The sequence below is a fragment of the Rhagoletis zephyria genome, unplaced genomic scaffold (genome assembly GCF_001687245.7).
Source record: "Rhagoletis zephyria isolate East Lansing unplaced genomic scaffold, Rhagoletis_zephyria_1.1 Rzeph_scaffold_00260, whole genome shotgun sequence".
NCBI lineage: Eukaryota > Metazoa > Arthropoda > Insecta > Diptera > Tephritidae > Rhagoletis > Rhagoletis zephyria.
Window position 1 is genome coordinate 279784 of NW_016157344.1, and position 27734 is coordinate 307517.

At 35.5% G+C, this 27734-nt stretch overlaps 1 protein-coding gene across 10 annotated transcripts in view; it reads right to left on the minus strand.

The window, feature by feature from the left end:
• Positions 1-18536, minus strand: part of Ephrin (ephrin) — a 276024-nt gene extending 257488 nt beyond the window's left edge. The window contains exons 1-3 of one of the 10 annotated variants that reach the window (XM_017609861.1): positions 18295-18510; positions 18104-18156; positions 17769-18033 (exon numbers count right to left, since the gene is read on the minus strand). The gene's annotated coding sequence lies outside the window, so the exon portion shown is untranslated. The other 9 variants (XM_017609860.1, XM_017609859.1, XM_017609858.1 and 6 more) reach the window with 9 other exon arrangements.
• Between the last annotated feature and the right edge of the window lie 9198 nt (positions 18537-27734).

Here is a 27734-nt window from a genome sequence, read left to right on the forward strand (position 1 = left end):
ACTATACTTATTAGGCAAACAATGATGATGAAATCAAGATCAAGGCTATTTATAATATTAGCATTTGATTTGAATCATATAATAAAATTTAAATAGGATAATAAAAAATAAAAATATTCTTTGACAGCAACATTGAGCTTAAGATTATTTCCACACTTTAATTGAATCATATTATGAAGTATAAAATAGATTACTAAAATATATGTATATTTAAATATGTTCTTTATCAACAGTTTACCTCAATGCTTTTTATATAGTTATGAAATATGTATAAATAAGCTAGTACTGTACATTAGAAATTATTACTTTGTTTAAAGATACTTATAAAACACATCATGCCTGGAATCAATCGAATCCTCAATAGCGAGCATCATGGAGAGTACAACTTCGATTTCGAATTGGAGATGTTGTGCTTTGAAGACATGAAAAACCCTTATATATGTATTGAAGATGAAGATGAGGGTCCCCGGTTACAGGTTTGGGCATCCCAGTCAGAGCAGCCCATGCTTTTTTTTAACAAAAAATGGGATGAAGAGGATGACAATGGAAAATTCCTAACCGTTTGTGGCGGTGAAATTGAGGAGTACATAATGGAGCAACATCAAAACCAACATGAATATGAAAGAAGGGGTTTAGATATTTAGACTAAATTAAAGTATTATAGTGGAACAAATAGGGAAGCGATGTATGATGTAGAAGTTTATTCTAAATCATATAACAATATTGTATTTGAATATAAATTAACTATTGCATTGGTATTTAGAAATTTAAAATTTAATTATATAGAACCATAGATTTATTAAAAAAAACTTCAGCGTTTATTTGAATATTATATTATTTTATATGAGAGTTATTTATGAAAATAGGCTTATTCTTAAATCGTTAGTCGTTGGAAAAGGTTTTATAAATAATATAATTAATAAGCTTCCTATTGAACTTCATTTGCCTAGTTATCAATTTTGTGGACCTGGAACGAAATTAGAGAAACGTTTAGTAAGAGGAGATCGAGGGATTAATCCACTAGAAGCTGCTTGTAGAGAACATGATATATCATATTTATATAATAAAGATTTAGAGAACCGACGTATTGCTGATAAAAAATCAATTGAGAAGTCTTGGGAAAGAGTTAAAGCGAAGGATAGCAATCTTAATGAGAAAACAAATGCCTGGTTAGTTACAAATATAATGAAAACAAAAACGAAATTCGGTATGGGGAACATTTATAGTAAAACTAAGAAAGTGGGAGGAAAAATTGGTTATCATCTCTTCAAACATGCTTTAAAAAGTGCTAAACAAAATTTAATGAAAAGTGATAACTTAAAAGATGCAATTAAAATTTCACGAAAGGTTGTAAATAATATTTTTAGAGGAAAAAAATCGATAATAAAAGCACCACGTGTAATACCATTACCTAAATCTGGAGGATTTCTCCCATTAGCGCCTTTATTCGTAGCATTAGGAGCACTTGGAAGTCTATCTGGCGGTACAGCAGGAATTATTAAAACAATCAATGCTATAAAAACTGGAAAGGAGCAGTTATTGGAGGCGAAACGTCATAATAATACAATGGAAGCTATTTCAATGGGAAAAGGAATGTTTTTAAAGCCTTTTAAAAAGGGATTCGGATTATATTTAAAACCATATCAAAAAAACTCTTCATGAAGCTACCCAGAAGACCTCTTACTGATGTAGACTTAAAGAAGTATTCAAAATTTATTCCAAATTTTAGAGGGGTATTCATGTGTGACACTTTACCCCGTAAACCATTTAAGAGAGAATGTGGAATAATAAATTTGGATAGTTCAAAGGGTGCGGGAACGCATTGGGCAGCTTACTGGAAAAACGATAATGAGATTGATTACTTCGATAGCTTTGGAAACTTACAGCCTCCTAAGCAAATAATAAAGTACTTAGGAAAAAACATTAAATATAACTATAATAAACAGCAAAGCTATAATTCATATAATTGCGGACATTTATGTTTAAAACTCTTATTATCAAAATAAATAAGTAAATATAAAATCTTCTTTTATTTCAAATTAAATTTTATTTGTTCTCATCATCAACATCAACAGGCCTTTCCATTCATATACACGTATATATTAAATATTTAGCAATTAACTAAGTGAACATTATTAACACACTTTTCTAGGGGTGGAGCATCTATATATGTATATACATATGTATGTATGTATGTTTGCATATAGATGTATGTATGAGAATACGTATGTATATATGTATACCAATACACCTTACCAATTTTCGACATATAAACCACCTTGTATCGGATTTCTTGGATTTCGATCAGCGGAACACCCTGTGATCGGTTCCGGTTCCGGACTCAGATTTGTCACCAGCGACATCTTGCGGCCTTTTATCTGGGTTCTGAACTTGGATTACGATCGGCGGCATCTTTTGGCGGAGCAGCAAAGCTTGCGGCGGAGCAGCAGCAAACCATATAGCGGTTCTGCACCGGAGCAACAGCAAACGTTATGCCGGTTCTGGAACCGGTGCAGCAGCTCCACTCCAATGTCATCGCAGTTCCAGCACTTCTTCTCCAGGGCGTCTACAGGAGAAGGGGATGGTACAACACAGTCACCAGTTTCATCAGAGGATGCATTAGATGGTAATACTTCTGAAAGGTTGTGTCTTTGTAATGGAAACGACCTTGAAGTGCTGCCTTTGGATTTTACTGTATCAAAAAAATTTTCTCTACGGCGACATGCTCGGTTCAATTAAGAAACTGTTTTGATATCTAAATGTAATAGTTCAAGCCTTATCTCAGGCTGAATGTGTCTCTACCAATTCTTGCTCTGACATAAATACGTAAATTATCGCTTAATGCCATAACCGATTCTAAAAATTGTTCGAAAGATTCGCTAGATTTTTGTTTTCGATCACGAATCGTCTCCTTTATGTCATAATCAGTGCGTACATCTTTGAAATTATTCTTTAAAGCATCACAGAGCTCCACCCAATCAAGGTTACGCACGGACCGGTTATATCTATATTATAACCAATTCTTCGCCTTTCCATCGAATAGGAGATGTGCATTTTGACTTAAGGCATTAAAGTCGCCTCGTAAGGAAGCCATTGTCAAAGCATTTGCTCGGTAAATAAATTCAGAAACGGACATCTTTTCTACACAACTATCAAATGTCAACTTCCAGTTGATACTAATTTTTGAGGAAGCTTCGGGTGAGAAACGATTTGGCACTACATTATTAAGGGTGTTTGGTCTAAACCTATCAGAGGCTTGGTGCACATCACTAAGCCGATTTGGTTGTTGCGGTACATTGACATCTATATTTTGTGCATCTGGTATATTTTGAGGCCACTCTGGTTCTAGCCTAACTCGATTATTCCCGTTCCGATTTTGGCTCAAATTTAAATTTTGAAAGTACGACTCTAACGACTGCGTTATAATTTCACCTACAGTATCAGCAACTTCACGGGTAGATTGCTCACGCTCTCGAAAAGTAGACTCATTAATCATCTCTTGAATTCGTTGCATCTCAATGTTTGGATTAAAACGATCTTGAGTGTTTGATCGACTTGAACGTCCTCGACGAAAATTTTGAGGAGGGAGATTATTTTCTCGAATTGACCCGTCTCTGGAACCATCAGTGTGCGCTCGAGATCTAGTGAACGCACCTCCTGGTTGGTATGTTATGAACTTTGGAATAGCGCCTTGTGTATTCACGCCTTCCATCGCTGGTTGCTGATCTTGCTCAGAGAAGCTTTTAAGGGAATGACTGTCACAAGAATGCCACCAGATTGATATACACGTATGGTGAAAGCTATGGTTACACGGTGTCACGGCAAAGTTTACAATAGTAGTTTTTTCATTGCAAATGGGGCATAAACTACCGGGTTCTGCAATGTTTGAGAAATTTTCATTACTGTGGCGAACAGCCATTGTGGGACTACTAATTATAAATTTCCCTGAATATAATTCCAATTTCAATGTGAGTTTAGAAACAAGATTTTTGCATTCAACATTAACGCCGAAAAAAAAAATTTACTTTGTATGACGAAGCTAAACAAATTTACTTGACGTAGGGCCTTCGATTTCTGCTCGTACATTCTCGAGCATTTCGATACCCGGGAAATCGAGCAATCGAGTTCTCGACACGATCTCGGGTATCGCCATTCTCGCGAGAAATTTCGAGTAGTTATCGAGACATACGTATGTAAGAGCATATCGAACGTATTAAAAACAAAATAAAAAAAATGTATGTGTAAATGTTAAATATTCTATTGTCAAAAAAAAATGTTTGTGCGTATAAGAAAAATTTATTTCGATGTATATGCTGTATNCTATCGTAAAACACGTAACATCCGCTAACTTACGTTTCTTTGTGGGGTGGGTAGTTCGATGTATATGCTGTATGTATGTATGTGTATAATTGGCGTTTGATGGCTCCAGCAAAGAAAGTGAGTAAAAGTAATAAATGGATAAGAACAGTGCAACCTGGTATTTGTAAAGCTCCTCCATATGGTTGGACAATACAGACCTCACTGAGAATGAACATGCGCATGGTTGATATTCTGGAGAGCTACGAGTATTGCGCTTGAAAGAAATTCAACAGTTCAGGGTTTAAATACCCTAAAGTACATACGCCTTAAATTCACCATGGAGAAGCTCGCGAGTATTACGAGTTTTTCGACACACGAAAATCTCGCGAGAAAGCGATCCTCGCGAGAAATTGCTTCTCGAACAATCCCGGGAAATCGAAGGCTCTAACGTGAAGTTATTTTCGAATACAACATAACTCAGATGCCTTTGTTACCCAAAAGAGCACTACAACGTATATGATCCTCTAAATAAATTACTGGTAAAGTATAACTCAAAGCTAAATTAAATATATTCCAAGCAATACAGCAACAGGACCATGCTGAGGAATTACCCAAACAATTTGTGCTGGTTAGATAAACGAACCGTCCGCATTTAACCTAATACAAATTACACAATGTTGTTGGGTGACAAGAAATCAAAGATTGTGAATTTATGTTGGGCTCCTATAAACCTTTTTGAGCCCCACGTTGGGCGCCATTTATATGCCCCATTTGTTAGGGAACAAGAGCGGGCGTGCATGCTAGCGGTTCCTGGTCTAGTTCAGCGGGTATGTCGTGGTTCTTGCTCATTGATTTTGCCGCCAACTTCGGGACATATAAAAAAAATTATGCACTGAGGGGAAACAAACAATAAAAATTGAGAGAGGCGCACACAATAACTATGGTGGAAAGTTAACAAAAAAAAATGTATCAAAGCGAAAGAAACGAAGAAATACAATCTACTCGATCATACCACAAAATGAATGTTCTCAAAAGCGGACTGACGGACGTACAACTTGCAATTTTAATCCGTATATACATATTAATATGTACATACATGTGTACATACATTTGGTGAGAACATCGCCCGAAGGAGCGACACCAATGACAGAATGCAAAATTCGGAGCTTTTTCTCGTTCACATCCCTACCTGCTACTCGAGAGAAGGGGGGGTGCTCGGGTTCTCTACATTCCTAGCTCTTATCTCGGTCCTTTGTTTAGCATGCTATAATCTTTTCCTCCTTGAGATGAACGTCTCGGAACTTTCAGGGCCGAAATTATTACCAAGCCACCGAGGGGCTGCTGCGCCACGTCCAGTTTAGGGCGAAGAACCTATTGCTCCTATACGCAAAGCAGGCGGTTTGTTTGTTCTGGTGAGATTTACGCAAGTGTGCGCAAACCATAAAATCGATAATACATCTAGATATAAGCAAATTTCCTATAACATGAATCCTTACCAAATTCAGGGAGTGAATTGGGACCAAAAGGCCTTTTCGTCCAACCTCTGGAACTTACGCTTCGGAAAACGTGGTCGCAGCCACTTCAGTTAAGAATGTGGTGTTGTTATTTTTGGTTTTTCTCCCACAAATTCTAATGGATCTTAAAAAAATAAACACTACTTATCCGTTCGAATGACTCGGGATCTCTAGTTTGTCACAATCAACACATATAGAACGTGGATTAGTTAAAAATGTAGCGATTTTAAATAACTTCTCTATACCATAAACTTTTCACTTTAGAGGTCGAGGACGAAATGGCAGCGGAAATACCGGTTATGTATGTACTTTGACGTTTTTACCTTTTCGTTGACTCTTGATCGTGTTATGCTTTTCAAGCATTATCTAAAGGCTCAATTAGAGCTCTTAAAAGAAGACAAGATAGTCCAAGAAGAAACATGTATGGTGAAATTATAAAAGAAGTTATCTTCAGGGCAACCATCACACAGAAGCAGCTGACAGATATATTGAATACCAATAATCACCAATATGTGCGATATTTGAAAGAAAGAAAAAATAAACAAGTAATTAAATACTTTTCAACATGCATTAGCACTTTTCGTTTGTTTACAATTTGGTTGTCAAACACACTACAGCTGATCGTTCGACACATTTACTAGAATTTACCAGCAAAAAATCTTCGGACTTAAGCGCTGGTTATACTTGCATTATGCTGCAGCGCATAACATGAGTACTGCCACATATCTAATCTGTTTAATAAGCTTTACATACAAGCGATTATCCGACGCAGCGCGTGACAGCGAAGTCTGGAGAATTTTGATTTTTCGCTATGTGACATTTTCAAAGAGAGATGCCACTCTCATTGCTCGCATTAGTCTGTTCGTCGTTCTTGTACATACATTGGGCATATTTATATTCGAACAAAGTCGATTACAAAGTTAGTTGCCGACATTTCATTGAAAATTATGGCAAAAAGCAGCAACTAACTTTAGTATCGACTTCATTTAGGCTATGAATACGCATTCTTCAGTTATGTCTTACTAACTAAATCCTGGAGTACTGGAACAGACTAACTGATTACGCTGAACAGCTGATTCTGGGAGATTATGCGGTCTATGCCGAATATAATTACACTACTGCTTCACATGCGCTGCTTCTCTATGCCCTGCACTTACAAAGTACAACCAGCGCTTAAAATTGGTAACATCTGACAGTGGGCGGACCTTATTTACTCTCTTTTTATCCTCTCATTTGTCTGAGAACTGAGTAGGGACTCTTACGGGGTCGCAACTATTATATGAAACCTTTTTCAAATCGAAAGATTGGTGAATTAAGCCAAATGAGACAAATTCTGTCTAGGTTACGTTCTCGCTTAAACATAAAACCTCCCCGCCCATTAAACTCAATAACATTGATATTCCACAGTGTGATGACTGTGCATACTTCCATACATCTTCAAGTGAGCCCCAACTAAATCGGCGGCCGATAAAGTCTATGGTGTGCGGTGGCTCTTGTTTGTGCGCCCCGACTGCAAGCTTACGTAGAAACGTAATAAATATTTTCACTAAGCGCAAAGCTCTGGGAATGAAGCTCAGATATTTACACTGGTAACTGAACCCAAAATCAAAATGTCTTACTCTATTCATGAGTTTTAAAACCGGTATGGACATATGGAATTCAATTATGGGACTCTGTAGTAACCTCCAATATAGAAATACTCCAAAAGTTCGAAACAAAAACTCTTCTAATGATTGTACGCAACGCTCAAAGCTGCAACGATTTCCACGGGAAAAGGTTCATTAAAAGGATATGCATTTCCCCTATTACGAGCAATAAATACTTTGTCGAATCTGAGACGGATGTTAGCATGGAACGTGACATTTGGAGTTACCACAACATCTGTACACTGTTTCCCAGCCAATACGGCATCGCTATGATCTACATGCGTGTCGTGGCAACCTCAATGCCAAATGAACGGTTGTTTTCATTGACTGGGGCAAAAATACATGAATAATTGTTTTTAACCTTTGACAAATAAATTGAATTGATTTTAAACATATACATACATATGTTCAGGTTATCATTATATTAATAACTACACCTACCAAAAACATTGATGTTTTCGACATCGAGGTTTTGCTCTTGAAAAACATCTATGTCCAAACATAGATGTTTTTATGAACGATATTGTATCCTAATCTTAAAATAAGCCATTCTAAAAGACTTACCCTTTTGCTGTTTACAATATACGTGATTGTACTGTATGTTTTCATTATTTAGCATTGCAAATGAATTTCAGTACGCATTTTAATTCTCAATAAAACATTTTTGATATGAACTTAAAATAAATTCCTTAAAGCAGTATGATTTTTATGAATTAAAAGAACAGCTTTAAAAGAACTTCTCCAAAAGACCTTCTTAAGTATGTCCTATAACAGCCCTTCTGGAAGCTCTTCTTTGAGTAGCGAAATCAGAAGCGCTTCAATTTGTGCTAGTCCATACAAAAAAGAAATAATTACTTTCAAGTAGGCCTATAACATGTTACAGCGTTTCGTTATCGATTTTCGATTACTAATACCAGAAGGTTTAATTTTTTCATAGCAAAAATCTGCCAAAAATGAAAGGGGGGTCTGCAGTAACCTTTATTAAAAAACCAGGACAATTTATTTAAGTGTGGACCAGGACACCAGGACAACTTGTCTAAAACCAGGACAAATCCAGGAAAACCGGGACGTCTGGCAGCCCTAACATAGTGGGATATTCGAAAACCTTTTGTTAACATTTATTACATTTTCTCTTATTTTCACTGGCATTTCACGTGTTTCCTAGTGTGAGATCCAATAGCCCTCCTCCTTTGTAAAGGGGAATAAACAGTGGTTAAAACATATTTTTGGCTTGAACCATTCGGAGAAATTTTCTTCAAGGCCTTTCTTAAAAGCAAAGATTGTTTGATGTGAATTTAAAATATATATTACTTTTTAGATTGAAAAGTTTGGAATTTTGATGAATATTTGTTTCAATTCGTAAAGTTCTTATTTCTCCAAAGTTTGAAATTTTGATTTACATGGTTGTTTAGATACTAAGCTTCATTTTCATAAAATAATAATAAACAAAGAAAAATATCCAACAACGAATAAACAAAGAAAAATATCCAAAACTTGCTCTGTCTGTTCCCTATTTACATTCTCGCCACCTATATAGAATTCAGTACGCGATTTTTCATACAGCGGTAACTAGGCTCGGTCGGTATGCTTCTAGTTATTGGTTCATTTGTTCCTCGATAGGTGGCTTGGTATATACATATGATCTTCTAAACCATAAATGAATTGTCACTCTGAATTTATATAAACGACGACGTTATTATTTCATCCTTCTTTATTTCTCCGGCTTATTGTGGCTACTACAATGGATTCAACTCTAAAGGCCTGTATGCAGTTCTCAAGAAAAGCTAAAATTCCATACAAAATGACGTACAAGAAATGGCTAAGAAATTTTCTTAAGTCAAATTTCCTTCAGGCAGTACGCAGTTCTTAAGAAATTTGCTACGCTTTTTAGTACGGTTTTCCAAAGTTTTTTGTGAAAAAAGAGCACAAGGAAACCCAGTTTTGCAACAGAAATATATGCCCGTTCCATTATTTCTTGAGGAAAGAGTGAGGCAACAGGCTGTTTAGTATCAAAAATGTCAAAATTTCTTGGACCCACACACGAAATAATGGCAAATTTTTCTTTACCGATTTCTTGAGAGCTGCATACCAGCCTTAAGGCAGTACGCAGTTCTTCAGAAATTTACTACGCTTTCTACTACGGTTTTCTAAAGTTTTTTGTGAAAAAAGAGCACAAGGCAACCCAGGATTGCAACAGAAATATATGCCCGTTCCATTATTTCTTGAGGAAAGAGTGAGGCAACAGGCTGTGAGGTATAAAAAACGTCAAAGTTCCTTGGAGACACACTCGAAATAATGGCAATTTTTTCTTGACCGTTTTCTTGAGAGCTGCATACAGGGCTTAACGTTGAAATGCGTAAATCCTTTTAACAGAGGTAATCTACCCACACGTAAGGATTTGTTTGACTTTCCTATAGCTTTTAAAACTGAATTCCTATTTGTACCAGAAAAAGCAAAAGTCTGTTCAACATGTCGACGGCAAATTTACCAACGTAAATCAGATTTACCTAATTCTGATGCAAACAAAGCCCGTGTAAACTGTTGCGATGAATATCATACAGCAGGTGTAGCAGCTCTTGAACAAATAATAAAAAAGAACCTTTCCATACTTACTTAGTCTCCTTTGGGGCATTTTTAACTAATACTGTTTGTTTTTTAAATACAATTTTAATTTTAAGCTAACTTTTTGGTTTTTCATGAATTTAGCTTACAATTTTAAAATATGCTTGTCATCAATAAAAATAAATCTTGACGAGCTAGAAAAAAAACTGTATTTTAATTTAGCATTCCTACAAAAAAAAAACACATAATTATTGGAATGAATAAATGAAGGGTCAGCAGGCCGACCAATCCCACGACCGCTGTGGGCAAAGTCGCGCGAAGTGCTCGTCGCGCTGTATTCTATTACTCATAGGAAAATGCTTGGGCACTCTTGGGAAAACAACTTTTTTTTCGATCTTCTACTCAAGTATCGATATCTTGTTATTTTTTAAAAAGTATATTTACTTTCTATATTACCAGTTGGATATTTGTAGGCCATATAGCTTGAACTTTCAGGGGTCAGACTTTGGTGAAACGTGTTAGACGTCTTTTTAATTCAATCTTATTAGGCAAGTTGACCCCAATCCTTTCCAACCATAATTCTGTCTCCGTCACTGATGTGAACGAAGCGGAATAGATATTGGAAAATCAGTACAAATCAGCACACATTTCGAAAAATAAGGACATTTGCGTACTGAATTGGGAATTGAAAATTTTCAGAACAGCAAGTGAAAGTTCAGTACTGTCCTTCCCAAATCAGTACGTCTGGCAACCGTAAGTGACATTTTAACCAGTTTTGACAATTTTTCTTTTGTTTATTTGATGTTTATACTTTTTTTATAAAAGTCTAGCACATTACATAATCAGCATTACATAAATCCACATTTCAAACTTCGCACAAAATTTATAAAAATAAAATAAACTTTAACAATTACTACTTACTTTAACTTTTTATTTGGAATTTTTTGAAAAATGTTAGGTATTTGTTTTTTTTTTTGTTATTTATGACCTAATAACAATTATATTCAACAATGTTTATTGAGCTTGAGACCGTTTTTAATGAAAAACTATTGCGGAAAAGCAACTATAATTGTGAACAAATGGTAGAAGTGAGACTCCTTTCAGTCTGATGAGGAAATGTGGTCATTTCCGAAATAGCTATCGCTTCTACCATTTTTTTCAAAATTAATGTTGCTTTTCAACAATAGTTTTTCATTAAAAACGGCCTCAAGCTCAGTAAAAATTGTTGAAATTTTAGGTATGCAGTTTTATAGCCCATTAAATTTGAGTAGTAGAGTTGTAAAACTATCGATAATGCCACCATCGATAGTTTCCATGTTTCAGAAAAAAACTATCTATTCGTTGATAGTTTCCAGCAATACTATCGATACTGTCAAACGCTACCATCGATAGTACTATCGATAGTCAAAGTAATGTTAAAAACTGTTCCAAATTAACCGGGACGGCATCGAAAAACAAAAAAAGAAAATATTGAAAATATAAGCACACGTAGGGCCGTTTTCTTAAGTAACTTAAAATTCACTTTATGTTTAAATATTGCTTTAACATGTATAGTTCTGTCTAAGTAAAGCATTTTATTATTATTTTATTTATTTATTTACATATCTATTACTGAAGCTTACAATTAAAAATAAAATTATGAGCCTAGTAAAGAAAGCTTCTTCTTATGATCTATAACACATGGCAACAAAAATGGGAAACAAATTTGTTGCGGTAAATGTTACAGCTGTTTTTGATTGACTTGTCAGTGCTGATTACGAATCCATGAGCATAAGGTTTCCATAAACTCCAGAATTTGTGGAAAACGAGGTCAAAATGTCAAAAAATCCCTACACCTTGACCTGCTGGTCACTTATAGTCATTTATTGAATAGCAAAACCTGATTTTGTGCGAAGTTTGAGTACCCACCGCAATTAAACAAAAGGGGATAGAGCCTTCCACTTGGGCTGAAATTAAGGCTTGAACTTTTAAATACAGCCGGTTAAAATACCATCCCTGAACCTTAACCCTAAGGTCACTTATACTTATACTTATTTAACAGCAGAAACTGATTTTGGCAAAACTTATTTATTTTTTTCAATAGCACAGTATTTATTCCAGTAATTTTATATTCAATAAATTACTTTTAGTGACCATCAGGTCAAGGTGCAGGGATAGTAGCCGAGAGTTATAGCTTTAATTTAAGCCCCAGTTAAAGGTTCTATCACCTTTTGTTTTTTGTGCTAGACTTTCTAAAATATTGCAAAAAACGCGATTTTTTCAAACTCGTTTTTCTCAAAATCTGGAGCTGATGGAAACTTTATGCTTACGGACTCGTAATCAGCATAAAAAAGTCTATCAAAAACAGCTTTATCATTTGCCGCAACAAAATCACTGTTGCCTTGTTTAATTGTTGCTTATTATAAATTTTCAAATATGATATATTTTGTTTGAATTCCGTAATATAATTTTTTGATTTGTTTACAGCCAAAAAACATACAAACGTCAAACACCGATAATAGAAATGCTTTACTTCAGACATAGCCTTATGGTTTGAAGCAACGTTTAAATATAAAGGGAGCTTTTCAATTAAAGGTTGCTTGAGAAAACGGCCCATTAAAAGTTATAATAAAAAATTGTCAAACTTAAAGAACATACGCGCAGCTACATAGAGACATTATAAAAAAAATCGGCTTTGCTAAAGGTTTTAAACTATCGATAGTCAACTAGTACTATCGATAGTTTAACCTTTTTTGAGAAAAAATATCACTACTCATCGATAGGGGCAAAAAAATAAAACTATCGATACTATAGATAGTACCATCGATAGTTTGACACCTTTATTGAGTAGGTTAAAGTGCAAATTTCAAAACGCTAGAAATTTTGAATAATTTTTTTTTTGCTGACGGTGCTAGGCATTTTCTTGCATATAAAAGTAGTTGTCGAGCATACTTTATGTGGAAGAAAACGCACAAAACCGTCAGCCAAAAAATTATTCAAAATCAACGCGATTTCCTAGCGTTTTGAAATTTTTACTTTAACCTACTAAAATTTAATTGGTATAAACCAAAAACAAAAGCAAATTGGCCAAAACTGAGCAAAATGTCATTTAACTTAATAAGCTGACCACAAGGGTACAACTGTATGTACAGACATAATTAAAATATGCCCACTAGCTACAGTGGCAGCACTATTGGCTACACCTCTACAAAACTACCGATTTACTCGATAAAATTGAAATCTTCACCTTCACCTTCCACCTTCATTCTGTGACTAACGGCCCTCTTCTCACACCAAAGGCAAAACACTTCACATGACTTGTTTTAAGTACTCGCCTAATACTTTGACGCATTATAAGCATTATTTCGTCGCTCAATATGTCCTTACTGGAGCCCGGATTTTTATGCTAAAAATATCTAAAAGCATATGTATCTATGTATATATATATATATCTGTGTTCGTATGGAATAGGAGCTTATGTCGAAAGGCTGGCTTTAGTATAATGCAGCGAATGACTCACTGGCGCCGACACGTTGAGGAACTTTTGGCAAATAAACGTGCAAGAAATAGTTCCGAAACGTGCAAGAAATAGTTCAAATACTAGCGATACTTCTTATTAAGTCTCATCAAAAAATTCCTTGTCGTTTAAAGAATAAAAGGAATGCCGCATTATACTAAAACCAGCTTCCCGACATAAGCTCCCTGTAGGGAAACTCCGATCTGGTGAACCAAATTTATAGTTCCATACTAGATATTTATCGCCAAAAATTAACCAGTCCGATAGTAACTAGATCGCCACCAGTTCAAAAGCAGCGAGATGTGGTACTTTTAAAAAACAATTTCATTTTTTTAAATCTATATCCAAAATGACGAATTTAGAACTGATACGAAACTATAGAAAAAGGGAGGCGAACTAGATCTCATATGGCGAATTTCGAACTAGTTCGGAACTACCGAAAAAGGGATGCAGCGGGGGGCTTGTTTACTTTAAGTAGATTTTTGTTTGGCGAGTTTCTCGTTCAAATACGCTTCCAGTCTGCACTTCGCAGATGCTTTTTCATAGTTTGGTAATACAAAACTACAATTTTTGTTAACATTTTAACATTTTGGGAACTTCTGGAATCTAACCAATAACAGCAAGCACCTCTGCAAATTCAGCTACAGCCAAAGGTATGTGAAGTGATCACCAGTAAATAATGGCGTTGATCAAGAACCATAAATGTAAATAATAGATTTACTGCGGAAAGGCGGGACCGTAGGAAAAGTGGCAAAAAATTGTGGAGTTTGCTACTTGAAAATGTTAAGACTGAGAAAAAATATAGCCTAAACTGTTCCCAAGAACAAAGGAAGTCTGTCAAAAAATATTACGGTCCGATATCTTGTGAACTAAGCAGCAACAGCCACTACTACAGAAGCGGTTAAGGTATTAAACTTTAATGCAAATCAGTAGACAGCGAGGCGAAGAATTGCCAAATTGAGCGCAAAGGCATCATAAAAGAAGAAATAAGCAAATTTGATAAAAAATACATGTGCGAGTGTGGCAGCATTTTGTTGCATCGCACGAAACCCTATTGGGATATGTTACATCTTTCAGAATGCAATAAAAAGCACATTTTTCAATTGAAGGTTATTTGGTCTGACAAGACAAAATTAATCGCTTTTAATCAGAGGGCCGGGCATGGTATTGGATCAAAGCCCCAAATTAAGCCTAAGCGCATCATGTAAGGCAAACTTTGAATCAGAGTGGTCGGTCAATAATAGTTTGGGATTGTATTTCAAAAATGTTGTTGGTCCGTTAGTACATTACGCACAAGGAACAGTATCTATTCATATTTCAACAAAATTTGCAAGATGTAGTCGAAAAAATGTGAGTTTCTGCTCGAGCAAAAATTTACTAATTCGCGGACATGAATCTCATCGAGAATTTGCGAAATCAACTAAAAGCACAGCTTACTAAGTATCCAGGTCCGTAAAATCAAGTACATGAGATGTGAAAGCAAACTAAGGATATATGGGAGGATATACCTCCAGAATTTTTACAGAGATACAAGTAAGGTATGCCAAATCGCATCCAGGAACTAAACAAATCAAAAGGGTACTGAACATTGTGTTAATAGTTCTTTTTTCGTGAAAATTGTTAATAAGTTCTTAAAAATATACGAGTGCAAAACTATAACATTTGCAATAATTTACATTTTTGTCTGCTGCTTTTATTATTGTTGTTGTATTGACTTCAAATCATTATGAGATAGGAAGTACAGGTGTACCAATAAGAATATACAACAAAAGTATGAAAGTCGTTAGAACTGGGAAAGACAGCGATGACTGGAATAAAAGTGATACAACATGGTACAGTTTTGCCCGTCACTGTACATTCATTCAAACAGATTTGATATCAGATCGAAAATACAATTCTTTGCGAATAATTAAAAATCGCTATCATGGTAAAACCAAAAAGATAGTTTGGAAACATCTTGTTACTTTTTTCGTCTGTGGATTTGACAACTATAGAAAACAGCGTTCGAAGCGAACTAGATCCCATCTGTGGAATTTAGGACTGGTTCTGAACTATAGAAAAGGTAATGCAGCGGGGGACAATTTCCAATTTCTATGACATCGCCTTGTTAAATTCGCCAGTTGTTTGCATGCAAAAGAGATTTAACGCGAACTAGTAGTGGGTCTAAATGTACTAGAAGCGCACCAGTTCAGAACTAGAGATTTTTCCTACAGAGCTACTATTCCATACGAACACACATATATTTATATATATGGCTGCCGCTGTGGTATAGTGGTTAGCATTGCGCGCTACCACTCCATAGGGCCTGGGTTCAGAACTAGAGATTTTCCCCACATAGCTACAATTCCATACGAACACAGATACATTTATATATATGGCTGCCGCTGTGATATAGTGGTTCGCAGTACGCGCTACCACTCCACAGGGCCTGGGCTCAGAACTAGAGATTTTCCCCACTTAGCTACTATTCCATACGAACACAGATATATATATATATATACATATGGCTGCCACTGTGGTATAGTGGTCATCAGTGCCCGGTACCACTCCACAGGGCCTGGGTTTAATCCCTGGTCAAAGCAACATCGCAAAAAGAATATAGAAAACAGGTTTTTTATTAACAGCGGTCGCCCCTTGGCAGGCAATGGCAAACCTCCGAGTGTATTTCTGCCATGAAAGACATATGTAGTTATGGTGGTACATATTTTTATTTTAGGCTTCATTTTCAGCATACAAATTCAAGTTCTAGTCATAACAACAACGTAGAACACAGTTTTCGAAATAAACATATTTGCATAAATCAGCTGTGCCCCGCCCCGGCCAAAAATTTTATGAAAAATTATTGTTTGTCTAAAATTCATTGTATATAACAATTTTGTTACAGTTTGTTGCCAATGAGAAGCACATCTTTTTCTCAACTTTGAATGCATTTTCCAAAATATTAAAATTACTATTTGGCATGATTTTTGAATGTCTCCGTTTTGCGCGGAAAGAATATACTCATAAAAAGTACAAAAGATCCCCAAAGCAACAAGTCAAGATGGTTATCACAATGACTTAGATTGTTTATAAAAATTAAAATTACAATATTAAAATAAAGAAAAATTAAGAAGAGATAACAACATATCAAATTTGTTTTTAAAATTGCCAAGATTTTTTATACAAAAAAAAATACATTATAACTAATTTATAAAATGGCAATAATAAAATAAAGAAAATTAACTAAGAGAGAACACATTAAATTTGTTTTTAAAATTATCAAGATATTTTATACAAACAAATTGACACTAAAATTAATTTAAAGGTGACTAACACAAAATCGGACCGAAGATTTGCCCATATGTACTTACATAAAAAAATTGGCAACTTTTCCTAAAAGATTTTGGTAGACAAAATTTTAGGCTAGTGGCAACCATGGTACCGGCTATGCGGCAATTTCAGCCCACAATCGGACAAACCAAAATTCATAAATGAATTCGCCGGAGTAAAAATATCTCCTCTGTACCCAATGTTGCCATATGCAGTGTTAACTGTAAATTACTGTTTTTTAGAGAAGCTGACAGTTGTTTATATTACTTCCTACAAATTACACTTTTTTGAAATTCGGGATTTGAACGAATAAATTAAAATTTATCTTTTGGTTGTCTGTAAGTAAATTTGTAAAATAAAAGAGGACGATGAAGGAGCAGCGTTTCCTCATTTGCATTCCAGTCGCCACAGCAAATGTGGAAATAATATTTTTAAAATCCATCTGAATAAAACAATAAATAAACTAGAAATGTCAGCACTCTCTGGTATTTTAAGGACTTCGGATTTTTTAAAAATATGCGGTGATTCGATACCCAATACTACTCAAAAAAAAAAATAAAGCAATTTACGAAAGATAACTGGAATGAATTATGTTAAAACAAAATGTGATTTAAATATTCCTCTTTATAGTCTATTTTTATTTTGTTGAGTTGGTGCAATAAGCCTTAATTTGTTAAAAGCTGGTTTTTTTCATCGAAAATACACCTCTTTCCGGAAATTTAGATTTTTGAAAAAAAAAATCAGGCACCACTGTCTATCTCTGCCGCCTCCCGTAATACCCACATATATATATATATGTATCTATGTATGTACTTACATACATATATACATAAGTATACTGGTAACAGAATATCTTCTTACGCACATTCACACTAGATTTTAAACGTAATTTTGTACGTTTCTTGTACTCTTTAAAATAAACCAAAAACGTTCTGAACTTACATTAAATTTACTCAGCGAAAATATTCACTCATGTGTTACGTTTTGTCGCCATTTCTTCGGTACTTCTACTACTGTTTTTACAAAAGCTTTTCTGATGGCTTCTTTCTTTTTTGCTGTTGCACCATGAGCCAGTTGGCCCGAATTATATCTCCCTTCTCACTTGTGCACACGTACATACAAACCGCTGTCGCATTCACTGCATGTGTATACACAAACCTTTTTGACTTGATAATTTTTTTTTGTGTTACTCTTCTTCGTCTATTCACTGCTTTTTATGTACACATATTTTTTTAATTGAAGGTATATTTTTTACACACAAAATTAAGAAAACGTACTATTACATTGATGAAATCTCGCATGCACAAAATTTTTGCGCCGTTTTCATAAACTTCACAGAATTAAAGAAATTTTCATAAAACAATCCATTTCACTTCAATATTTATATGTATTTTACAATATTTCCACTTTCATCAAAGCCACCCAGTACCGCTCGACCGGCTATTAGTATTATGTTCGACTAACTTACATATGTAAGTAGAACCACGTAATTTCCGTGTTATTAACTTTATTCTGCCGAAAAGTCAATAAAAAGGATCCAAAAGATAGGCAAATTCGTAGCGATGGAACTAAGCCGCACATACGTACAACCAATATATGTATGTACATACGTAGATACACGTTGAGTACGTGTACTTAAAACCAAGAACCGTTCGAGCTGGCTTCACAAATACATCTGATCACGACTAACACACATTCAGTGCGGCAGCTATTGCGGAACACTACAACCTACAGGACAACGAAGTCACAGATACACACGATTATAATACATGAATTCGCCTTGGATACACACTACGCAATAGCCAAGGCGAATTTATGTATATAGCATATTCGTACTCGCCGGAAATGACCAGCGCTGCCAGAAAGCAATGCTAAAAGAATTTCCAAAAAAAAAGAAATATTTTTACCAAGGCGCATCAATTACAGGTGGTAGCGTTAGACGCTATGATTCTTCTTATGAGCACGCTTGTGTCAAATTATCGTCTGTTTTGCTTTATTTACATATCCGCGTATACATACACATATACGTAACAATATACTCTCCCTGCAAACCATTTTTCCAGAGTATTCTGCATTGTAAAGAAGTTTTAAAGAATTCGTTAAGATTTAATTCGATTTTTTGCCGAATTTTCTAAAATGAAATAAATTACGCACACTTCCATTCTTTTACGAAATTTCGGAAGAAAATCTGTGAAGCAACGAAAATAATGGTGCTATGTGAAGAATATCTTTCAGAATTTTTCCAGAATTGTCTTTATTTTTCGTACAGAAATTTCGTTACGAGTTCGCGTCAACCACTTCATATTTTTTTTTTGAAAATTCGTAAAAAAATCGTTACAGAAATGAGATACTCCTAACGATTTCCTTAAGATTTCGGGAACTTTGGTTTGCAGGGCTGCAAACAAATGCTCCCGACATCTTTAAGAGTATCGGAAATTTGTTACGTTTCTTTTAGGAATCTTTAAAGAAAAACATATGAAGCGGTTGACAAGAACTAGTAAAGAAATTTCTGTACGATTTCTTAGAGAAAATTCTAAAAAAAAATTGTGAAACCTTTCAGAATTATATGAAAACTTGGTATGCAGGGTATACATATACATACGAATATGAGTAGATAAAGAAGATGTTGATGACACAAGGAGTTCATACCAACGGTAAATGTTGTTTTTGTGCGATTGCTACAACCTGTAGTTATTGAATCATGTATATTTACATATTAAAGAAAAGATATACCAGGAATTAAAAACTTTCAGCTATGAAAAAAATTATTAATCGATGTTGACAAAGGCAGTGCAGTTTATATTTGATAGTGCTGATATTAAATCTTTAAAATTATTGAATGACAACACAGCGTAACACAATCAAGAAAATCGAAAAAACTTCTAAAGTGACCGACTAGTCCTAGACCTGGTCGAGTCATATAAAAAACTGTCTTTAATATTTTTACAACACTCTGAAATTCTTAACTTATTCATAAGAACTATTTTCGCATGACAAATCGGACTAAACATCTTTTGCCTCAGTTATGTGTTAAATAATTTTAAGATTAAATATGGATTGAAGTTCTAAACAACAAATAATGATTTATCAAAAATACAAGCGTGAAATTAAAAAAAGTGTAAGGTGTATTTTAAGGTGTATTTTATTACGCGAATGCCGATATTGGAATGACAAGTTTATTTAGCACTTTTATAGGTTGACAGGTGTCATTGTGTACAAGCTCTATTTAATATTTTGCTTTTCATTTAACACACCTAATTAACAAAATAAAATCTAAATTTTATTCTATTGCACCCACTTAGAATTAATTATTGAAACCATACATTTCCAAAAATTTATAATGTTTAACAGGGTTCAATCTCTTCGTAAGTAAATCCGTAGGCATATAAGTATACAGTTGGCATATATTCAATTTTAATAGAAATATTTTGTCTACAAAAATGTAAACTTACATCAATATCATTTTATCGCTTATGAAATACGGGATTGGAGCATACTTTTTTTCATTAAAAATAGGAGTAGGGTATAATTCGTTATGAATCCCATGTTGCAAATTTTTTAGATACATGGGTCATTTCCAAATAAAATGTACATGGTAGGAATTTCACTTTTGTTTTTAAGATTAATGAATTTATCCTCTAAATCGTTTACCTACGTGAAATTTGTTGCAGAATACGAAACTGCTTTCAGGCCATTCAAAAAATATTATTCTTTTCATATTTTTACAAAATATTTTCCAGAAAGTCACTTCATATAAAAGTATTCTAAGTAATAATAAAGTTTAGAAACTCGTAGAAAAACGTGTACTAACCGATAAGTATAGTACTAATTTTTAACATTAAAAGCATGATTTTAAACATTTGTATATCATTTTGAAACTCCTTTAACAGATAAGCTAATGTTGAAGTTTATTCCACCTTTTTCATAACGTTAACGTGATGTTTTTTTTCTTGAGAAGCAGACTCTTTATTTAATCTTTCTTCGAAAACAATTTCCCATGCATGTCATTTGCACACTTTTGGAGAAATAAGTTATTAAAATAAAAAATCCCTTTTCACCTAAAAGTGACATTCTTTAAATATTTGACTTTTTGTTTCATTTCACGAAAATATAAAAACAAAGAAATCATTGAAACTCCTTAAGCAATAAACAGACATTGGTAATTATTTTATTTTTAGTGTTTTTTTGCATAAAATACTTGGTGACATTCGGAAAATATTTAGCCGTACTTACCGTCGTGCGTTGATAAATTCACTTAAAAACACAAAATAATTGCTTTTATTAAGTTACTAGCTACTACGGTGGTCCATTCCTGTTACACGGATGAGAAATGAGGTACGAAACAAAGCATATGTTTCTTATACGGGCAGGTTCTGCAAATCACTTCCGAGTGAATTTCAATCAAATTGGCAGGGGTTGAAATTTAATCGAAAGTGAATTGCCGAGCCTGCCAGATAATTTTAATTTTGCAATACTTGTGTGTACACAATATTTTTTGTTGTTCCATTCCCTGCGTAGATTAAAGACTGGGTGGCCGACACGGGAACATGCAACTATTGTCGATGTAAGAAGTGACCCGCATCTATATAAATCTAAACCACACTTTGCCAAAGTTTGACTTTGAGCTTTATTACTTTGCTTCCATTACTTTCTTCATTAATTTGTTAACTGTCGCGTGACCTTGCAGAGTTTTTGCTGATTAATAATTCCGCCACATGATAATTCGCACACCTATTTTCAATTAATATGTGGGGCATCCCTGGTAGATCAAGCGAGTTCAAAAATTCTGTTGGATAATTAACTACTTCCACAACAGTGTTAATCGATTTGCATACAAATATGTTATTTCCTCATTTTGAATGCTGGATTGAATAAAATTAGTAAGTTGATAGACATTTTTATTCCCCGGCAAAAATAGCTCGTTCACGGAGCCAATCGTGATTCCTATAATAAATTTAAATATTAGGAAACATTGGTTCTCTTTTCAATGTTACACAAATTATCAGGCAATGAATTTCGTCTGAAACTCTCACCGACTGGCAGCTTTCTGTTCCAAAGTCCAGTGATTGTCGCGGGAATACCTCGGCTGGTTGAACGTCCTGTAGCTGAACACGCATATTAAGGGCCGGTTACTCAATGTCTGGTTAACACTTATCTCCGATTAAACATAGTTACCGATTCCCTGTTGGATGCATGGAGCCGAAGACGTCGATAACGATGTTTAACCGCAGATTAGTGTTAACCAGACATTGAGTAACCGGCCCTAAAGTAGTTAAATGCAATGCATGTACGTAGTAGAGGTATACGCCGCCGAGCCACGCCACCGCCGCCGTTTTTCGTCATTCCTCACGCGTCGCCGCCGAGTTACGAAAATATCGGCGCGGCGGTCGCCAAAATTTTGTACAAAATTTTCATGTTGTATGCACATTGAAATACATCGTTTGAAGGCACTAAGTACTACTCGTATAAAAATACAATTTTACGAAATGAAAATTATATTTCTAAAGGAGTTTTTTTTTCATAATTTGCGCCACGGGACAAGAATATGACCTTTATTTTTCCAAAAGGAGCGTAACTCAGAAAAACATAGGTAACCTATTTTTCGATCGAAAGCGTTTATTACAGTTAAATTAGTGTCGAATAGTGGTAATCTAACGATATTTTCCGCAGTTGACAATTCTTTTCAATTCTACAACAATACTACTTTTTTATCTTATTACATTAAACGAGCATATCTTGATATATATATATATATATATATATATATATATATATATATATACATGGGGTTTTCGGAAACGGCTCTAACGATTTTGATAAAATTTTGTGCACATATAATGTTTTGGATTTTAAGGTTATCTGAATAGGCATTATCTCCGAGAAGACTCGTATAAGGTTGCCACCTATTCGAAATTAGTTTCAAATTAATTAAAACGTCATAATACGGGTATCAAATGGAAAGTATTTTAAAAATCCCTAATTAAAAAATATTTTTAATAGGGTTTCCACCTATTTTGAATTGCATAATTATTTAATTTTTTTTGTTAAGGAAAAAAGGTAAAATATTACTATTCATGGGTACCAAGAGAAGGTTATTAAACAATGCCTGCCCCATATACAAATTGTTATCTCTTAGGATAATAGTGTAAGGTTGCCACTTATTTTCGATTCTACACAATTTATCTAAAATATCGCAATATGGATATCAAATGAAAGGTCTCATTGAGAACTTTGGTCAGAAAATATTTTCCATCAGGGTTGTCATGCTTCTATGTAATACAAATTTTTATTTTGTTAATTTCAATCAAAATTTTTTTTTTATGTATACACAATACATATACGCTCAAGATATCTACCATTCAATCCAGCATATTTCAGAATAGGGTTGCCACCTAAATTATAGAGTAAAAAATTTACTTAATGCATGTCGAAATCCATTTTTTTTGTTTATTTCCAAAATATTTTTTTAAAGCTATCCAAATCTTGAAATCTTTGAAGAGTATATGCACTCCGAGCAAAGCTCGATCAACCTGGTACTACGCATACTACAACCACAAGAAAGTTATAACACATCAAAAACTTAAGCGCCAATATCTCAGAAGCGGCCGGATTGCATCTAACTCCTCAATTTTTGGAGATAAAACAAAACAAGTTGACTTTCATGTGATTTTTTTTTTAATATGTTAAACAGACTTTCAATAAAAAGCAAATGTTTTTTTTGCTAATTTTTACATTCGGAAATTATTTTATTCTGGGGTCCCACATACGTATACAAGTCCTAGGTGGCTCTGTGAAAATTACGTCAGCATTCCTTAGTGGTGGTAAAACCCCAGGAAGGTTTTGCTCCCCCTCTTTAGTAAAAATTTGTATTATTTTTCATTACATTCGGTTCTCAGAAAGTCAAAAAGGCCCGTTCTGGTTCGAGTTGATGGTTTAAACTTTTGGAAAAAAGTAGACCACCCTTGTTTTCAATATGTAATCCGAAAAAAATAGTAAGAACTCCGTAATTTAACATAACGGTTGATAAGATTATTGCAAACATTTATTGATAGCGACATAAATTAACCCAATAACTTAACTTTTTAAATTTTTTTATTTCTTTAAATTTAAATAGTACATAGGGATCTGTAGAGAACATCGAGAACCATGTCCATTAGCGCCAGACACTCAACATTTTAATTCAAGTAGGAAGTAACGTAATTTAAATTTAAAGCTAATTCAATAAATTAATTAAATAGAATTATAATCTGAATTTGCATGGCGAATGCCTAACGCTGACGAGATGATATGATAAGATTAATAGCCTCATGGCTCTTTGAAATCTACAAAGAAAGCCTGTCGGCGTAAACCTCTAGTACGTTGTGCCACAGTGAGAAGTTACAGAAAATATTTGCGCAAAATCACCTGCGAGCAATATCAATGCATTCCGGAACGGTTGAATGTTTCCACACAAATCTCGCAACGGTCGATTAAGAGACCCAAGCGATTTTTTATGTGCCATCGTGCACTCATTCGTTGTTTTGTACGCCCAAGTATGATAGACATTTTATTTTATTGTTTATAAATGAATTTAATTTTTATAAATCCTATATTTGGAGTCATATGTTTTTGAGAAAAATACACCGTAGGAATTTGAAAATTTTAAAAACACAATTCTCGACTGAAAAATAAGATATTCGAGTTAACTTGACGGCACTCAGTGTGCTTTTTTAACTCAATTAATTAATGAATTAATCGTAGCGCTTTCGACAGAAGCAATACTTTGATATGAAACAAAATGGCAATTACTCATTGACCTAAAAAAATTATAGTGTTCTTCGAATAAACATGCAAAATCCAACGGATATATTAAAAAAAAACGAGAAACAAGATTCCACTGTTTAAAAAACGAAAAAAAATTTCAACCCCTCAATTTGAAAAATGCATAATGTATACATATATTACATTTTTTATGATTTGCATGCAGCTGTGCATCCTTCATGCAATTTTATATCCTTTCCTTAAAAAAAAATTATAGAAATCGGTTAAGGTGGTCCAAAATTATGCGGTAACATACCTACATAAAAAGATACTCTGACGAATTGATAATCTCCTTAAAAAAAAAATTTAGAGAAGAATGATTGACTGCAATATAGCGAGAGTACCAGTTTGACAAAATAAAACATAACCAAAAATCATAGAAAATAAGGACGCTGGCTATGTTATGGCTTCCTTCTTTGTGATAAGTACTCTGCCACGTTTGTTCGAAAAATTATTTTTGGGGCAGAGTACAGGGAGACTCTTATTAAATTAATAAAGAAAACACTGAAAATCAGGACTTATTCGGTACAAATATAAAAAATCCGGACTCTTACACGTCCCGACTTTTAAAAAATATTCAGCGGGACAATTTTCTTAAAATCGGTACTATCCCGACAAAAAAGGGACGAATGGTCACCGTCCTTATAGTTATTTATTGAACAGCAAAAAGAGTAAAAAAATCGCGGTTTTTGCCATATTTGGGCAGCACTAGCAAAGAAATAAAAGGTGATAGAACCTTCCACTTAGGTTTAAATTAAATCTAGAACTCTCAACTACTGTCCCTGAAAATACCATCCCTGCTCCTTGACCAGATGGTCACTTATAGTTATTTCTCTTCTTCTTATTTGGCGCTGTAACCGCCTAAGCGATTTTGGCCGAGTCCAAAACAGCACGCCAGTCATTTCTCTTCTGTGCTAACTGACGCCAATTGAAAATGCCAAGTGAAGCCAAGTCCTTCTCCACCTGGTCTTTCCAACGCAGAGGAGGCCTTCCTCTTCCTCTGTTCCCAGCATCGCGGCCCGCGTTGAATATTTTCAGAGCAGGAGCGTTTCTGTCCATCCGAACGACATGGCCAAGCCAGCGGAGCCGCTGAATTTTAATTCGCTGCACTATGTCTATATCGTTGTAAAGCTCATACAGCTCATCGTTAAATCGTCTGCGATATTCGCCATCACCAACGCGTAAAGGTCCGTAAATCTTTCGCAGAATCTTTCTCTCGAAAACTCCAAGAGCCGCCTCATCAGATGCTTTCATTGTCCATGCTTCCGCGCCATACACCAGCACAGGCATGATGAGTGACTTATAGAGTGTGATCTTTGTACGACGAGAGAGGACTTTACTTCTCAATTGCCTACTCAGCCCAAAGTAGCACTTGTTGGCAAGAGTGATTCTCCGTTGGATTTCAAGGCTGACATTATTATTGGTGTTAATGCTGGTTCCCAAATAAACGAAGTCGTCTACTTTTTCAAACTTGTAACTGTCAACAGTGACGTGGGTGCCAAGACGCGTATGCTCTGACTGTTTGTGTGATGACAGGAGATACTTCGTTTTGTCCTCGTTCACCACCAGACCCATTCGCTTTGCTTCTCTATCCAATCCCGAGAAGGCAGAACAGACGTAGCCCTTGTTTTTACCGATAATATCGATGTCGTCGGCATACGCCAGCAATTGTACGCTCTTATAAAGTATTGTGCCTGAGCGGTTCAGTTCTGCGGCTCTTATTATCTTCTCCAACATAAGATTAAAGAAATCACACGAAAGGGGGTCCCCTTGTCTGAAACCTCGTTTGGTATCAAACGGCTCGGAGAGGTCCTTCCCTATTCTGACGGAGCTGGTGGTATTGCTCAACGTCATTTTACACAGCCGTATTAGTTTCGCGGGGATACCAAATTCAGACATCGCGGCATAAAGGCAACTTCTCTTCGTGCTGTCGAAAGCGGCTTTGAAATCGACAAATAGATGGTGTGTGTCGATCCTATTCTCGCGGGTCTTTTCCAAGATTTGGCGTATTGTGAATACCTGATCTATGGTGGATTTTCCAGGCCTAAAGCCACACTGATAAGGTCCAATCAGCTCGTTGACGGTGGGCTTCAGTCTTTCGCACAATACGCTCGATAAGACCTTGTAACCTATGCTTAGAAGGCTAATTCCGCGGTAGTTGGCGCGTATGGCGGGGTCGCCTTTCTTGTGGATTGGGCAGAGCACACTTAAATTCCAGTCGTCGGGCATGCGTTCATCTGACCATATTCTGCATACGAGCTGATGCATGCACCTCATCAGCTCCTCGCCGCCGTACTTGAATAGCTCGGCTGGCAGGCCGTCAGCTCCAGCAGCTTTGTTGTTTTTCAGCCGCGTAATCGCTATTCGTACCTCGTCATAGTCAGGCGGTGGGACAGCTACTCCATCATCATCGACTGGGGACTCGGGTTCGTCTTCCTCACTACTTTCAGCGCTGCTACCATTCAGTAGGTTATAAAAGTGTTCCCTCCACAATTTAAGTATATTCTGGACATCGGTCACTAGGTCGCCATTGTTGTTCTTACAGGAGTTCGCCCCGGTCTTGAAACCTTCCGTAAGTCGCCTAACCCTCTGGTAGAATTTTCGGGCGTTCTTCCTGTCGGCCAGCATCTCAAGCTCTTCGCACTCACGTATTTCGGCCTCTCTCTTCTTATTGCGGCAAATACGTCTCGCTTCCTTCTTCAGTTCCCTATAACGGTCCCACATGGCTCGCGTTGCGCCCGATCGCAGCGTGGCCCTGTAGGCGGCATCTTTTTTCTCTGCGGCTTCTTGACATTCCTCATCGTACCAGTTGTTCTTTCGGGCTCGCTGAAATCCAACTACTTCTTCGGCGGCGGTACTTAATGATCGGGAAATGTGGTTCCACTGCTCGCGTACGTCGGATTGTTGAAGAGTGCTCTCAGTGCTCTGTTGTGATTGCAGAGTGGCGAATAAATTGGCCGTCTGTTGTGATTGCAGCTTTTCGACGTTAAGCTTTCCTTGCATTGTTGGGCGCACATTTTTTGCTGCACAGAGGCGGGTGCGTATCTTGGCTACAACAAGATAGTGGTCCGAGTCGATGTTTGGCCCTCGGAGTGTACGTACGTCCAA